The sequence below is a fragment of the Gopherus flavomarginatus genome, chromosome 13 (assembly GCF_025201925.1).
Source record: "Gopherus flavomarginatus isolate rGopFla2 chromosome 13, rGopFla2.mat.asm, whole genome shotgun sequence".
NCBI classification, from domain to species: Eukaryota; Metazoa; Chordata; order Testudines; family Testudinidae; genus Gopherus; species Gopherus flavomarginatus.
The window spans coordinates 1,783,307-1,798,911 of record NC_066629.1 but is presented as its reverse complement, the minus strand read 5'-3'; the positions used below and the strand labels follow the sequence as shown (position 1 = coordinate 1,798,911).

At 48.1% G+C, this 15,605-nt stretch overlaps 2 pseudogenes; one reads left to right on the top strand and one right to left on the bottom strand.

Annotated features, from left to right (window-relative positions):
- LOC127033524 (bone morphogenetic protein receptor type-1B-like) overlaps nucleotides 1-15,605 on the top strand; it is an 83,916-nt pseudogene that overhangs the window by 54,120 nt on the left and 14,191 nt on the right.
- On the bottom strand, nucleotides 2,208-2,387 carry LOC127033881 (uncharacterized; annotated as a pseudogene).

Sequence of the window (15,605 nt, the reverse complement as noted above, 5' to 3'; positions counted from 1 at the left end):
AGAGTTTGAAGTGTCAGTTCTCAGTCATTAGTGGGAACATACAGAGTATATGGGGATGTTGGTATTTTGGTATTGTACAGCACATAACATATATGGACTGCAACGTCCCCAATGTGGGGTGTTCGGTGGGTGAGATCAGGATACAGTCAAGCAGTAGTGGGGGTACATCACTCATACATACAAGGAGCTATAGTTAATTGTAAGTATAAATAAGCAGGCTGGGTAATGGGGACAGAATGACCCTCACATGGTGGAGTTTGGTTCTGTTGGTTCAGAGTTTAGCACGTATAGTCCAGCGGGGGGGGGGGGGGTTACAGTTCCTTACACAATGTTTTCACTCCTCTTAACCAGAAGGCCAAGAAGCAATGCTAAGACTCTACTAAGACTCTATGATGTACATGCACCCCTGCCCCCACTGTGGTCCCTGCCCCCACCGCTTTCGACCTCACCATGATGAGCTCCCAGACATGCAACGGACACCCTAACTAGGTAACTCTAAGTGAGGCTCACTTCCCCAAAATGACTCCAGTGGAAGAATTCAAAGCAAGGCCCCTTAACACACAATTCTGTTCAAAGACGGTTCCCTTTACACTCCTAATGTGCACAAACCCACCCACTGACCTGTGACTAGCAATCTCTCACTGTTAACTCTGTCATAACATTTTTTTCCCAGATCTGGACCTTAGCGTCCAAAATATGGGTGTTAGCATGAAAACCTCCAAGCTTAGTTACCAGCTTGGACCTGGTAATTGCTGCCACCAGCTAGGAATTATACAGTGCCTAGCTCACTGTGGTCTCCCCAAAACCTTCCCTGGGGGACCCCCAGACTCAGATGCCTTGAGTCTTACAACAAAGGGAAATAACCCCCTCCCCTTGTTCCCTTGTTACTTCCTCCCAGGCTCCCCTCCCTGGACGACCCTAGGAGATTCCCTGCTTCCAGTCCTGGAAACACAAGTACCGAGAGATCTAATCTCTCTCCCCCTCACCCAGAGGGTATGCAAAGTCAGGCTTAGTAAATCTAACACAAAGAGATTTTTCCCCCTGACTTCTTCCTCCCACCAATTCCCTAGTGAGCTGCAGACTCAATTCCCTGGAGTCCCCACTAAAGAAAAACTCCAACAGGTCTTAAAAAGAAAGCTTTATCTAAAAAGAAAGAAAAAGGACATTAAAAATAGGCTCTGTATCAGGGTGACAATATACAGGGTCAATTGCTTACAGGAAAAAAATGAATAAACAGCCTTATCCAAAAAGAATAAAATTTAAAACATTCCAGCAGCTACAGACATGTAAATACAAAAGAAAACAATATAAACCTATTGTCTTACTATCCTTGTACTTACAACTTGGAAACAGAAGATTAGAAAGCCTGGAGATAGAAAAATCACTGTCAGAGCCGAGAGAGGGACCAGACCAAGAACAAAGGTCTCACACCCAAAACTTCCCTCCACCCAGATTTGACAAAGTCTTGTTTCCTGATTGGTCCTCTGGTCAGGTGTTTGGTTCGCTGTGTTAACCCTTTACAGGTAAAAGAACATTAACCCTTAGCTATCTGCTTATGACAAACTCATAGAGCAAAACAGGGCAAAGCAAGCCTATGCAAGTGCTATACCGCAACCCCAATGCTCTTGTCTGCTCCTGCCCACAAAACTACCTCAAACATGCAGTCAATGGCATCAAATCAATTCCTTGCCATGGTAGGGCCTCAGGCACTAGTGCACCTCAGTCCCTCTGAGGTGATAAGCTCCTTCTGGCCTTAAATGCTAGGAATGTGACTCAAAGGGCCACGACTTTCCTCCTCTTCTGCGCCTATGAACTATCCCTCATCTGGACAAAAAGTTTACAGAGACTGTTTACTAAGTTAAAACAGTGGCATTTTCCAAAGGGGAAAGGGATGGCAAATTTCTCTTCTGTAGGGAAATGAGGGAACAAATGATCCAAACTGTGCACTCCATTCTGGAAGGTATACTAAGGAGAGCGGTTTAAGAACCTACACAGATTAGACTAAGAAAGCAGCTGTTTGACCTCCAAACAATGAGACGGTAAAATCTGCAGGAGCAGCCTTTCAACTCAGAGGCCTAATAAGATGTTACTAATAACTAACCAAAGAGATACAAATGACTCAAAACCCTACTCTTAGTACAGACCGAATGGTAACACCGACACCACCACATTTCTTGGCTGCTCTTCAACCATCATATCTCCCCATAGGGAGGTCCAGCGTTCTCGGAGGTCATTACTGCAATAACAGGGCGATGCATGCAGTGGATGGAGCAAGCTGCCATTCCATCTCCCTAGTCCAAAAATCAGTTCAATAAATAGTCCTCAGTTAGAGGAAGGATCAGTTATTAAAGTGCTAAGAACAGATGTAACATTTTGATTCAAGCTAATCCTCTACATAATGTCAGGTTTCAGAGCAGCAGCTGTGTTAGTCTGTATCCGCAAAAAGAACAGGAGTATTGTGGCACTTTAGAGACTAACAAATTTATTTCAGCATGAGCTTTCGTGGGCTACAGCTCACTTTTCTGGATGCACAGAATGGAACTCAGAGACAGGAGATATTTATACGTACAGAGAACATGAAAAGGTGGAAATATGCATCCTCTACATAATGCATAAATTACCCCAAAATAGCAAGTTTGGTTTAAAAATACATAAAAAGCACGTAGACAGATACTTGGTGAAATCTAAGTCTAGAACACACAACCAATTTGGGGATTGTGCCCTACTTCTTAATTGTCTGCCCTGAGGTCAGCACTCGCAGTCATGAGCTAAGCCAGACAGCTCAAGCCCTCTCATGGAGCAGGAACTGGTTAGCAAATAGGAAACAAAGGGTAGAAATAAATAGTCAGTTTTTACAACAGAAAGGGGGAAATAGCAGGCTTCTAAAGTATGAGATGAGACTACAGACATTGGTCAGTTTAGACAAGAGATGACTGAGGAGGGATACGATACAGCATTGGTTCTCAACCAGGCATCTGCCAAAAGAAACCTGGGCTTGACCCACCTCAGCAGGCCACCAAGCCTGCATGCCTTATATGCGGGATGGGGGAGGATGAAGGAGGGGCACAACAAAAAATTGCAGCATCGCTGCAGAAGAGAGAGCTCTCCCCCTGCCATCATCTGTAAGGGTTACCTCACAGCCACTGACTCCCCAAACAGGCAGCAGCTAGCCAAGAAGACACACCACTGCTCTGTTCAAGTAAGAAAAGTCTAACCACCATTCTTTCTTTCCACAACAAGAGGTAACAGCCTCACAAAATTGGGTAGAAGCTCATAAATGATGTTTTCCAAGGAAATTGTTGGCTTAAAAAAGGAGGGAAGAAGAAAGGAGTAAAAAAAAATTATACAATCTGAAGAGCAACCAGAGCAAACTGCAGAGGCACTGCCAGGGCACACGTGCCTTCTGCTCATTCAGGGTGACTACACTGACAGCCCACTAAACCTCTCGCTTTTAGAGGAAATTTAATTGAACTGATTTAAATCCCGAGTTTGATCATCTGAACGAGGGACATTGGGAGCAAAACCAGCCCCTTGACCAGCGACTCGCTTTGCTGCATGCAATGCACTGTGGGTATGGAAATAAGAGTTCCCAGTGGCCCCTGCTGCTCAAAGGAGTCTTTTCTCAGGGCTGCCCCTGCTCGTTCCCCAGCTGGACAGAGAGTGGGATGGAGGCGGGAAGCTGCTCTCCTGAGACAGTCCCACTGCCGCCCAGGCACATGGAGAACAAAGCTTGACCAGGAAGCTAGAGAGCACTCAGCTCCCTTCTGCATTAGCAGGCTAAAACCCAGAGCAAATGCACACACCTTTGCAAAGAAACAAGAGCCGGGATCTCCAACAAATATCAACATTTTATCAAGATGATCAAAAAAAACAAGTATGGTACAGAATTTAGGCATAATACTTTCTGGTGATCAGGGAATAACATACAGATTATCAAGGGGGTGCAAAATTCAGTTTAAGATCAGGTGGCAGAAGGAATACATAATCTGCAATAACCCCAATTGAGGGTAAAAGTTTATCAGGTCAATGTACAGCCACTGAGCTAGGAGAGTATGTTGTTCATATGATAGCTAAGATCAGGTGTGGAGTAGCACAAGTGGATACAATGATGAGGATATATTGACCCTCATTTGGTGAGATTTAACGTTCACTGTTTTTTAATCATTGCCACAATATATAGTGTAAGCAGGGTCAGAATGAACTCTACCCTGCCATCTGTTGTAAAGGCCTTTTGGGGCTGATGTTATTTGCATGGTTACACCCACTCCAGATTGCATGATGGGAGTGCATGTCCAAACAGACATTTCACCTGCTGTGGGATCCCCAGGCTCTTTGTTATTGGGACAGGCGTAATCAAGTGTATTTTCCAGTTTATTTTGACTCAAGGACAGAATAACTGTACCTGACATTTGAGGGGGTGAGAGCTTTGCCCTTCCCTGAAAAGTACTCACCATTAAGATTATGGGGTCAAAAACCCAAAGCCCCAGAGAAGGAGAAATGGATGCTTGTTCCCAGTGTGTAAATGTTGCTTTCATTCCTGCTGTCCATGAAGTTGTTTTTGAATCTATTAGAGTTATTAGTTACTGGCACTAAATTTGAGCATTAGGTCTCTTGTCATAGTATGTTTTGGTACTGATAGATAAAAGTCTGCTCCATGCGTGGTGTTATGGAGTGAGGTAAAAAATGCTAGTTGGACAGGTGGTGCATGGACCCCAAAAGTCATCCAACACCCCACCCCACCCACAGAGTCCAGAAGTTAATTTGCAAAATTATCTTGAAGCCTGAGTGGAAAGATGTGTCTGAATGCCTCATCCCACCATGATGTTTCATAGCTGACTTCACTGCCAGGCACTCAGCACTACATCTTTACAACTATCAGTTTATAAGTGAGGGCAGAGTCAGCCACCCGAAGTATGTCTGAAGGACATAAATCCACACCATGTAGAGGTCAAGCATAGGAATTTATTACACACAGCACTGACGGAGTGTCACCTGGTTCATTAGGCTCAGAGACACTGTCAATCAATTGATTACAATATAATATATAGATTTTCCATGGGTGGGGGAAAGTGATGGGGTAGGCAGTTCCACACCCCGGGATAGGTTTTGCTGCAAGACAAGATAGCACATTAGCCAATGGTTAACAAGATACATACTGCTTCCAACCATGGTCTCAAGTTAGCAAGTTAACATTTAATACTTTGATGAAATGTTATTAGTATAAAATATCTATGTTGAATTCTGATTTGGGGTCCATAGGAATGGAGCAACTCCTTTGATTGTCCAGTGGGTACATTCCTAGGGGTTAAAGCAAAGAAACAGTGAAAGTATATGGCAATACAGATTAACCCGTTTATGTCTTAAGGCAGGCATTGGTCCCTGGGAAGGGAGGTGAGAGGCTGCCATATCTTATACTGACATGTGCCAATTATCATAAACTCAAGGTTGGATCTGTGGGAAGAACGTTCCCTACAGAAGAGACTGACACAATAGGAACAGGGATCCTTTGTTCAATTTGCAACTCTGAATAAGACACAATTATTTAGTTCTTAGCTCCAACACCTGGCAATTTGCTGACCAGGCTTATTTTAGCAAACCAAGCTGACCTGTTTACACCAGCTTTCTCTTAGCTAATCACTATTTGCTAGGCCTCTGGTCTTTGGGTCTGGGAAAGAGCTGGCACAATCCATATACCAGGTTATTATATAAAATGCAGGTGGATTTTAACCCCTCAGTGTCTGACGCTTAGAACCAAACATCACTGATTTGAGTTCAGGAGCACAGAACAACACTCCTAACAGACTGAAAATCAGCTCTGTTTTAAAAACAGAAAAAACATAAAACCAACATCTAGGGCCATAAGCCCCCATCTATCTATCTAATACCCATATTCAGCCTCATTCTCATTATGGAAACCCATGTCCCTTGCCTAGTGAGTGTCATATAGATTAGGGCGAGGCCCTCAATCATGCCATGCCAAGTACTGTTCTACTGTCCTTCATTCATATAACCAGGAGAACTACACTGGACTCTCTCCAATTTGTCCACATCCCTTCTCATGTGGGTCCCAATCCCAAACGTACTCACATTTCACCCCAATGGCTCCAAAATGCTGGCTTTTAATATGCAAATAGGATGTTGCCATGGTCAGGTCACCCCCGAGCTCTCCAGTGGAGCCTGCTGGCAGAGAATAAGGTGAAAATTAGCCAGGACATCGCTCAGTCAATTCCCTGTGCTCCCAGCAGGTGGTATTGGAAAGCTCCAGGATCGCTCACTTCCCTTTCTCTCATCAGCTTCAGGCCCCAGGGTTACAAATGCACAAACCAGTTGGGATTGTAACCACAGAACATCCCTTCTGCCCTGGGCTCAAGGAGCGTGGGGTGTGGGGCTGCTCTGAGAGAACGGACTTGCTCACTTGGGATGTTAGTGCAAAGATACAATTTCAATTTCTCTTAGAGAAATTTGAGGGCAATTTATATTTGGTAAAAATCTTATTTAGTGGAAGAAAAGCTGCAGTGACAGCCTGGTTACTGGGGTGAAAAACACTTTCCTCCTGGGAGAAACAAGACGTTAGAATTAGAAATTTACATTGTTTGTTCCAGTCTTGGCATAGGTTTAATATTGCTTCTGTGTTAGGTTTATTTCAGGCTGTGACCGTTTTGATTTATTGGGTTTTTTTTGGGTTCTTTTTAGTTGGAGTGGAGCAATACCAGTTTTGACACCGTTCTGCATGCTTTATACAGATTTGGCCAGTATTCAATTCCTTTCTAGCAGGGTGTATTTATTGTATGTTCATTTATCATCCTGCTGTTGCACACTTTTCTGATAAAATGTTGAAATTAATAAATTTGTGGCATTTGTATGTTTTTATTTTCAAAAACCAAGTTTTCCTTAATGTTTGGGTTTAAATTAAGCACTGGTTTTGGTTTCAATTTTTTTTTGTCTAGGTTTTGGTTTCTGATGGGATATTTAAGAGGATTTTGGAATAAATTCTAAAATTTGCATAGATTTAGATTATTTAGAGTAAACCCTGTTTATTATTTTATTTTAATAAAGGTTGTATTGCTGGAACCCCTGGACAGGGGGTAGAGGAGATGAGTGGGAGGGTCTTGGGGCTCCGCAGCAGAGAGCCCATTCGAGGATGATCCCCCAGGGAAGGCTGGAAATCAGGGTCCCCCTCACCAGAATAAAGTCCCCAGGAAGGACTGACTGAGACTGGTGCGAGGGGTTAGTTTGTTAGCATGGCCCCCCACACAACCACTGCCACTAGCTCCGCGGCTCCCAGGAGGGGTAAAGGGAGGTGCCCCCTAGACAAGCTGTGGGGCTGGGAAGTGGGTGACAGCGGGAGCACCTGGCCCTCAAGGCTGAGACTCGCCAACTCATCACAGCAGTGACTGTGCAAAGTGCCACCAGCTCCTGTGTGTCTGCACCCCCCCGCTGCATTCTGAGGGGGATCTGGTGACTGCAGCCCCCTCCCCTGCTGCACCCTGGGAGGGTGTCTGGTGACTGCAGCCCCCTCCCCGCTGCATCCTTGTGGGGGTCTGGTTCTGCAGCCCCCTCCCCGCTGCACCCTGGGAGGGTCTGGTCCCCGCTGCACCTGGGGGCGGGGACTTCTAGTCACTGCAGCCCCCCACCCCGCTACACGCGGGGGTGGGGTCTGGTCCCTGCTGCACCCTGGGGGGGGGGTCTGGTGACTGCAGCTCCCTTCACTGCATCCTGCTGGGGGGATCTAGTCACTGCAGGCAGCCGCCACCCTCGCACTCACACATGGGGGGCGGCGGAGCTTTTTTCTTGCGCTCCGATAGGTCAGCGCTCTGTTTCCTCTTCCTATTGGCTGTGTTGGGAGGGGCGGAGCTTCCCGGGGGGAGGGGGGCGTCCGCGGCCCCGAAGAGGCTCCTGAGCAGCACGTGGCGCAGCCCGGAGCGCGAATGGGTAAAGGCGGCGGCGGGGGCCGGAGCTGCCCAAACTCCCCCCCGGCCCCCAAACACCCCCCACCCCCGAACACCCCCTGCCCCCTCCCCAAAAGCGTCCAGCCCCCCCATCTACCTCCCACAACCCCTCCTCCACCCCCCGCCCCCTCCCCAAACACCTCCCACCCCGTCTAATACCCCCACCCTCGAACACCCCCTGCCCCCTCCCCAAATGCGTCCAGCCCCCCTTTCTACCTCCCACAACCCCTCCTCCACCCCCCGCCCCCTCCCCAAACACCTCCCACCCCGTCTAATACCCCCCACCCCCGAACACCCTCTGCCCCCTCCCCAAATGCGTCCAGCCCCCCATCTACCTCCCACAACCCCTCCTCCACCCCCCGCCCCCTCCCCAAACACCTCCCACACCAATACCCTCCACCCCCGAACACCCCCTGCCCCCTCCCCAAATGCGTCCAGCCCCCCATCTACCTCCCACAACCCCTCCTCCACCCCCGCCCCCTCACCAAACACCTCCCACCCCGTCTAATACCCCCACCCCCGAACACCCCCTGCTCCCTCCCCAAATGCGTCCAGCCCCCCTTTCTACCTCCCACAACCCCTCCTCCACCCCCCGCCCCCTCCCCAAACACCTCCCACCCCGTCTAATACCCCCACCCCCGAATACTCCCGCCCCCTTTCCCCAAATATGTCCAGTCCCCCCATTCTATCTCCCACACCCCCTCCTCCACCCCCCGCCCCCTCCCCAAACACCTCCCACCCTGTCTAATACCCCCCACACCCGAACACCCCCTGCCCCCTCCCCAAATGCATCCAGCCCCCGTTTCTACCTCCCACAATCCCTCCTCCACCCCCCGCCCCCTCCCCAAACACCTCCCACCCCATCTAATACCCCCACCCCCGAATACTCCCGCCCCCTTTCCCCAAAAGCGTCCAGCCCCCCCTACCTCCCACAACCCCTCCTCCACCCCTCGCCCCCTCCCCAAACACCTCCCACCCCGTCTAATACCCCCAACCCCGAATACCCCCGCCCCTTTCCCCAAATACGTCCAGCCCCCCCATTCTACCTCCCACACCCCCTCCTCAACCCTCCGCCTCCTCCCCAAACACTTCCCCCCGTCTAATACCTCCCACCCCCGAATACCTTCTGCCCCCTCCCCAAATGCGTCCAGCCCCCCTTCTACCTCCCACACCCCCTCTTCCACCTCCCGCCCCTCCCCAAACACCTCCCCCCGTTTAATACCCCCTGCCCCCTCCCCAAATGCGTCCAGCCCCCCATTCTACCTCCCACACCCCCTCTTTAGTCCCCTGCCCCCTCCCCAAATGCATCCAGCCCCCCCTTCTACCTCCCACACCCCCTCCTCCACCCCCTGCCCCCTCCCCAAATGCGTCCAGCCCCCCCTCTTCTACCTCCCACACCCCCTCTTCTGCCCCCGCCCCCTCCCCAAATGCGTCCAGCCCCCCCTCTTCTACCTCCCACATACTGTCTTCCACCCCCCGCCCCCTCCCCAAATGCCTTCCACCCCCATCTAGCTCCCCACCCCCAAATACCTCCTCCCTCATCTACCCCCATCCCCCCAAATACCTCTCACCCCCCTCTTCTACCCCACCCCCAAACACCTCCCCTCCTCCCCTTCTCCAATCCCTGCGCCCCGCCCCCGAGATACCTCCCAGACCAGAACATAATATGGAAAAAAGCAGGGTTTTGTCCTAAACATAAGGCCAGCAAGCATTCACAGTAGAAAGTCGAGGAACATCACCACCAATTAATTTTTGAAATGGGCTCTGTAGCCAGGACATGATTTCACTGAATTGATGCCTTGCAGACTGAATTGTGTTTGAATACCTCTTCATGCTGCGTATTTAAACCACCCTCTTGTCTCGTGTTGGTTTTTTGCTTTGTTTTTTATTTAATAGAATCATGTTTTACTTTTAATTGTGTTAGCAGATAAAGTGAAATCCACAAATCAATGTGTAAGGTTAGGCTGATAAAGAATTATGCAATGTTTGTATAAAGTGCAGTTTTAAAAATGTGGTTATAATATTTTCTGTGTTTAATTCCATTTTCTTCATACTGTTTTTGCTGTATACTATTAAATTACAAAACCCTTCTCTGTTAAAAGAACATTCATGTTATGAAGTCAAATACTTAAAAGTTAGCAAATGCCAGAATTTGAAGGCTGCCCAAGCATCTAATAAAAACATTTCAGCCCCCTTTACTTCCCAGTGCATGAGAAACTAATATTGTCCCAAACCCAGGGATAAAACTTTTAGGCAAATAGGTTAAATATATACAAATATGTAATATGTTGGTCTGGATGACTACAACATTAGAGAAGGGAGCTCGGACATAAATCCTGTCCACTGCAGAGATTCTATGGGAATTTTCCCAAGAGAGTTTTCATCCTTCAGATAGATCTTAGTGTAAAATTGCTTGATTGGTTGCCTTTCAGAGCCAAGTCTTCATGAACAAGCTATCGCAATTGATCCATCACACAGAGGAAAGTAGTACCTTAGAGGCCTTTCTGAACTTGTGATTGCTGTTTCAGTTCCACTACATGGTCAGCGGATATCCTGTCTCAGAAGCAAAGCTGTCGTTATGTTCAGTACAGTGTCTGTGCTTTGAAATAAATCAAAGGCCTTCATGGAGGTTTCTCATTGATTTTACAAGAAATGATGAGAGAAATCATGCTCTTCTTGGCTGACATTCACATGTCAGGGTGTGTACATTAATTAGCGGTTTGTGGTTATATAAAAATGAAGCTAAGATAATCAAAAGAAATAATTCTTTTAACTATAATTAATGATCAAATTAATTCAAATAGTTTGGAGAATAAGAAAGGCACATTATCCAATTGACTATGCTACTGAAGCTGCTAAAAGTTTTCTTGTGCTAAAAATACAGTGAGATTTGATATTAAATTAGAAATGTGACCAAACACCGGTTGTAAGGTGCCAAGTAAACCGTTGGTGCTATCTGAATAATAATTAGGGCTCCGTGTCTGTCACGTAGGTTGCAGAAGTCACAGATTCCGTGAGTTTACATGACTCTGCAGGAGCCAGTGTGGCTGATCCCAGGGCCGCCAAGCAGCTGGGTCCTTGGCCAGCCGCTCAGGTAGCCCCCAACACAGCCACACAGGCTGCTGCTGGAGTGGCCCTGGGGATAGCCACAGCAGCCGCCTCTCTGGCAGCTCTCAGCAGTGATCCTGGGGTGACTGGAGCAGCCGTGGTCCACTGACCCAGGCAATGGTCCCTGGGTAGCCAGCCAGAGCAGCCGCAGCTTGTGGCAGCGGTGCTGCTGGCCCCAGGTGCCTCCCCCTGGCCCCTCCTCACAGTGGCCCCCTTGTGCCCCCCAACATCATCCCCCCAAGATTTAATCACAGCTATTTTTAGTATAAATCATGGATCGGTCGGGGGGGTGAATTTTTCTTCATTGCCTTTGACCTGTCTGTGATGTCTACTAGAAATACCCATGACTAAATCAGAGCCTTAATAATAATCCCAGAGAGAAACTGATTTTGATTAGAAAACTGACAGCCTCAGTCTCAGATGCCAATTTTATCAGGGCACTTCCCTTTTCAGTTTAAGATGAATAATTGTTGTAGGGTCATTACAGAGAATAATATCACAAAATATCTTTTTTTTTCTTTTAAGAATCCTGACAAAAATTCCCAGTTTGCAGCTCAAACGATCAATAATAAAATGATAGTTCAGGGGGAGATTTTTTTTAGAGAGAGGGGCCAAATCCTGGGACTTCTCATCTCACAAAAGTGAGCAGGATGTAGCTGGCTACCCTTTTTTCCTGTGCGTTACCAGGATCCATTCCTCAGCTGGACTGCAGCATTTGGCCCTCAGTTGTACACTCGTGGATGGTGGCTCTGGGACCAAATGCATCTCTGGTGTAATTCCACTGCAGTCAGTGAAGTTACACTAGATTAAATTGATCCATGAAGCCTAATTGTTACCTCAGAAACATCAGTTCTCAAGTCAGTGGGGGTTATTTATGGATTTCTAAGGATATGGTAAAAAAAATGGCGTCACTGAGAGATGAAGATAACCACTGTGAAACATATAAATCCCTGGAATGCATTTTGATTATAGAGGGTAAGAAAGAAGGTCCTCTTTCCCCCCACCTCCCATCTGCACATACAGACCACTGTTGCTTAAGTGCACAGTCCACAGCTGAGCATTTGCAACATAAAACAGAGAGACTGTCACTGGTATTCCTAGAACCCTGATGAGTCACACAGGTACACCTGGGGAGCTATTCTGTAGTGTACATCTGTCTCCCTTTAACCTTTGTAGTGAACATCTGATTATGTAAATGGTGTTGACCCATCCGTGGGGTTGTGAAGGAATTTTCCCCTTGGTTAGTTTGGCAGACCCCCTTGGAGCTTTTCATCTTCCTGTGCAGCATGGGGCATGGGTCCCTTGCTGGTTTGAACTAGTAAATGGTAGCTGTTCTTTGGGTGCTTGCTCATGTCCATTGCACATTGTTTGTGTGCTCTCCACATGCACCGGTGTGGGACGTTTTTCCACCAGCAGTATCCATAGGGGACCTGCTCCGGCCCCCTCTGGAGTGGTGCCCGCATGGCACGGTATAGGGGGTGCTGCTGGTTCCCCCCCACTCTCAGTTCCTTCTTGCAGCCAGTGGTGGTGCATGGGATGTTTGCCGCTCTTACTAGCGTTGCTTAGGCTTTCTTCGTATGAACTAGAGTTCTTGTAAAGGCAGTGTTTTATAAGGACAAGGTCCAGCTGCAGCTCCACCCAGCCTTCCTACCAAAGCTGGTATCTTCCTACCACATGAGCCGGGACGGATTCCTGCCTGTGCTGTGTCGCAGGCCACACAAGACTGGACGTCCGGGGGGCCTTGGCTTGGCAGAGCTGTATTACAGTCTGTGTTTCTGTGCACTCCCACCCACCTCCACAGGAACTGCTGGGTCACCTAATGTGGAATGGACATGAGCAAGCACTGGACGAAGAAAGGACGGTTACCTGTTCCGTAACTGGTGTTCTTCGAGATGTGTTGCTCATGTCCATTCCATAACCCACCCTCCTTCCCCCCTGTCAGCGTTTCTGGCAAGAAAGAACTGAGGGTGGGGGCAGCTTCAAAGTTTACACAAATGCCTGTGTGGGCAGTCAGGCCATACTCCTGTCTCAGCAATCCAGTCTAGCTTGGGATCCTTGCTGCCCTGCTGTTGTCCTCCCCATGAGGTGATCAACTGAGGTTTATGTGGTAACAGAAAAAGCAGCAAAGAATCCTGTGGCACCTTATAGACTAACAGACGTTTTGGAGCATGAGCTTTCGTGGGTGAATACCCACTTCCTCAGATGCATGTAGTGGAAATTTCCAGGGGCAGGTATATATATGCTAGCAAGCAAGCTAGAGATAACAAGGTCAGTTCAATCAGGGAGGATGAGGCCCTGTTCTAGCAGTTGAGGTGTGAAAACCAAGAGAGGAGAAACTGGTTCTGTAGTTGGCAAGCCATTCACAGTCTTTGTTCAATCCTGAGCTGATGGTGTCAAATTTTCAGATGAACTGAAGCTCAGCAGTTTCTCTTTGAAGTCTGGTCCTGAAGTTTTTTTGCTGCAGGATGGCCACCTTAAGGTCTGCTATAGTGTGGCCAGGGAGGTTGAAGTGCTCTCCTACAGGTTTTTGTATATTGCCATTCCTAATGTCTGATTTGTGTCCATTTATCCTTTTCCATAGAGACTGTCCAGTTTGGCCGATCTACATAGCAGAGTGGCATTGCTGGCATATGATGGCGTATATTACATTGGTGGATGTGCAGGTGAATGAACCAGTGATGGTGTGACTGATCTGGTTAGGTCCTGTGATGGTGTCGCTGGTGTAGATATGTGGGCAGAGTTGGCATCGAGGTTTGTTGCATGGATTGGTTCCTGAGCTAGAGTTATTATGGTGCAGTGTGCAGTTACTGGTGAGAATATGTTTCAGGTTGGCAGGTTGTCTGTGGGCAAGGACTGGCCTGCCACCCAAGGCCTGTGAAAGTGTGGGATCATTGTCCAGGATGGGTTGTAGATCCTTGATGATGCGTTGGAGGGGTTTTAGCTGGGGGCTGTATGTGATGGCCAGTGGAGTCCTGTTGGTTTCTTTCTTGGGTTTGTCTTGCAGGAGGAGGCTTCTCGGTACACGTCTGGCTCTGTTGATCTGTTTCCTTATTTCCTTGTGCGGGTATTGTAGTTTTGAGAATGCTTGGTGGAGATTTTGTAGATGTCGGTCTCTGTCTGAGGGGTTAGAGCAGATGCGGTTGTACCTCAGTGCTTGGCTATAGACAATGGATCGCGTATTTCCCCATCTGGTTTGGGTACCAGAACCACTGGAGATGCCCATGCACTGGTAGATGAACGGATTATACCCATCTGTAGCATGTTCTGGATCTCCCGTTCTATAGCAGCTTGGGCATGAGGAGACACCCGGTAGGGTGGGGTTCTGATTTTCAAAAATAGGAGTCTAAAATGAGGCTTCTAACTGCTTACTAAATAAGTAGCCAGATTTTCCAAAATGCTGGACATCCTAAAGTCTCTGAATTCACGCCTGACGTTAGGCATCTGTTTCTGGAAATCTTGGCCTTGAGGCAAAATTCTGTCTGCTTTGCTCTGGGAGGTGTGATGCTGTTTCCCATGTCAGGTCTGTCTCCTTCTCCAGCGCCCAAACAACAGTGTCTGTTTAAAAGAACCAAGTTGCTCACACAGTTCTCTGTGACTTTCTCTGTTGCAGGATATGCTCATAATACATGAGAGAAGAACTCTTTCTATTGCGTGCTGCAGAGACAAAGATTTCTGCAATGAAAACCTTCACCCAGCGCTGCCACCTCTGAGAAATAGCGGTAAGAGGAAGAAGAAAATATAGCCTTAAATCAGTAGGTCCATGTGCTTCTCCTAGAAAAGAAAAGAAAATTAGACGACCTGCATGGAAAAACAACTTTTTTTTGTATCGTGTAGCTGTTCTGGTAATATTCAGAAACAGTATCGTCTTGGTTGTTGCTGGTGTTTACCTCTGTTTGTATTCCCATCATGCCTACAGGCATCAGTCAAGGATCAGAGACCCATTGCCCTAGGCACTGGGCATAGTAAAAGAATGGTTTCTGCTCCAAAGAGCTCACAGTCTAGCTTGGGCTGGGGCAGGGACTATCTCTTACTTTGTACAGTGCTTAGCGGGGCAGCCGAGGTGACTTACCGAGGCCTCTGGGTGCTCATGCCATACAAATATAGAATAACAATCATGAATGGTGTCACGGAGTATGTGGGGAGACCAGGCCCTGCACCCCCCACTTCCTGCGATTCACCGGGACACTCAGCCAGCCAGTAACACAGAAGGTTTATTTAGACAACAGGAACGCAGTCCAAAACAGGTCTTGCTGGTACAGACAACAGGACCCCCTTTAGTTAGGTCCATCTGGGCCCCAGGGAGATCACAGCCCCGGTGGGAAGCTCAAGCCCCGTCGGGCGCCCCTCTCCATTTCCCAGCCAGCTCCAAAATGAAACTCCCTCCAGCCTCTCACTCAGCCTCTCCCCAGCTCCTCCCCCAGCCTTTGTGTCCTTTGTCCAGGTTCCTGGGAAGAGGTGTCACCTGGCCTCCAACCCCCCTCCTGGGTTCTCATGTTACATGTTCAGGTGTCCTCCCTTCCCCAATGCAGCCAGTCCCAGGAAAACTCC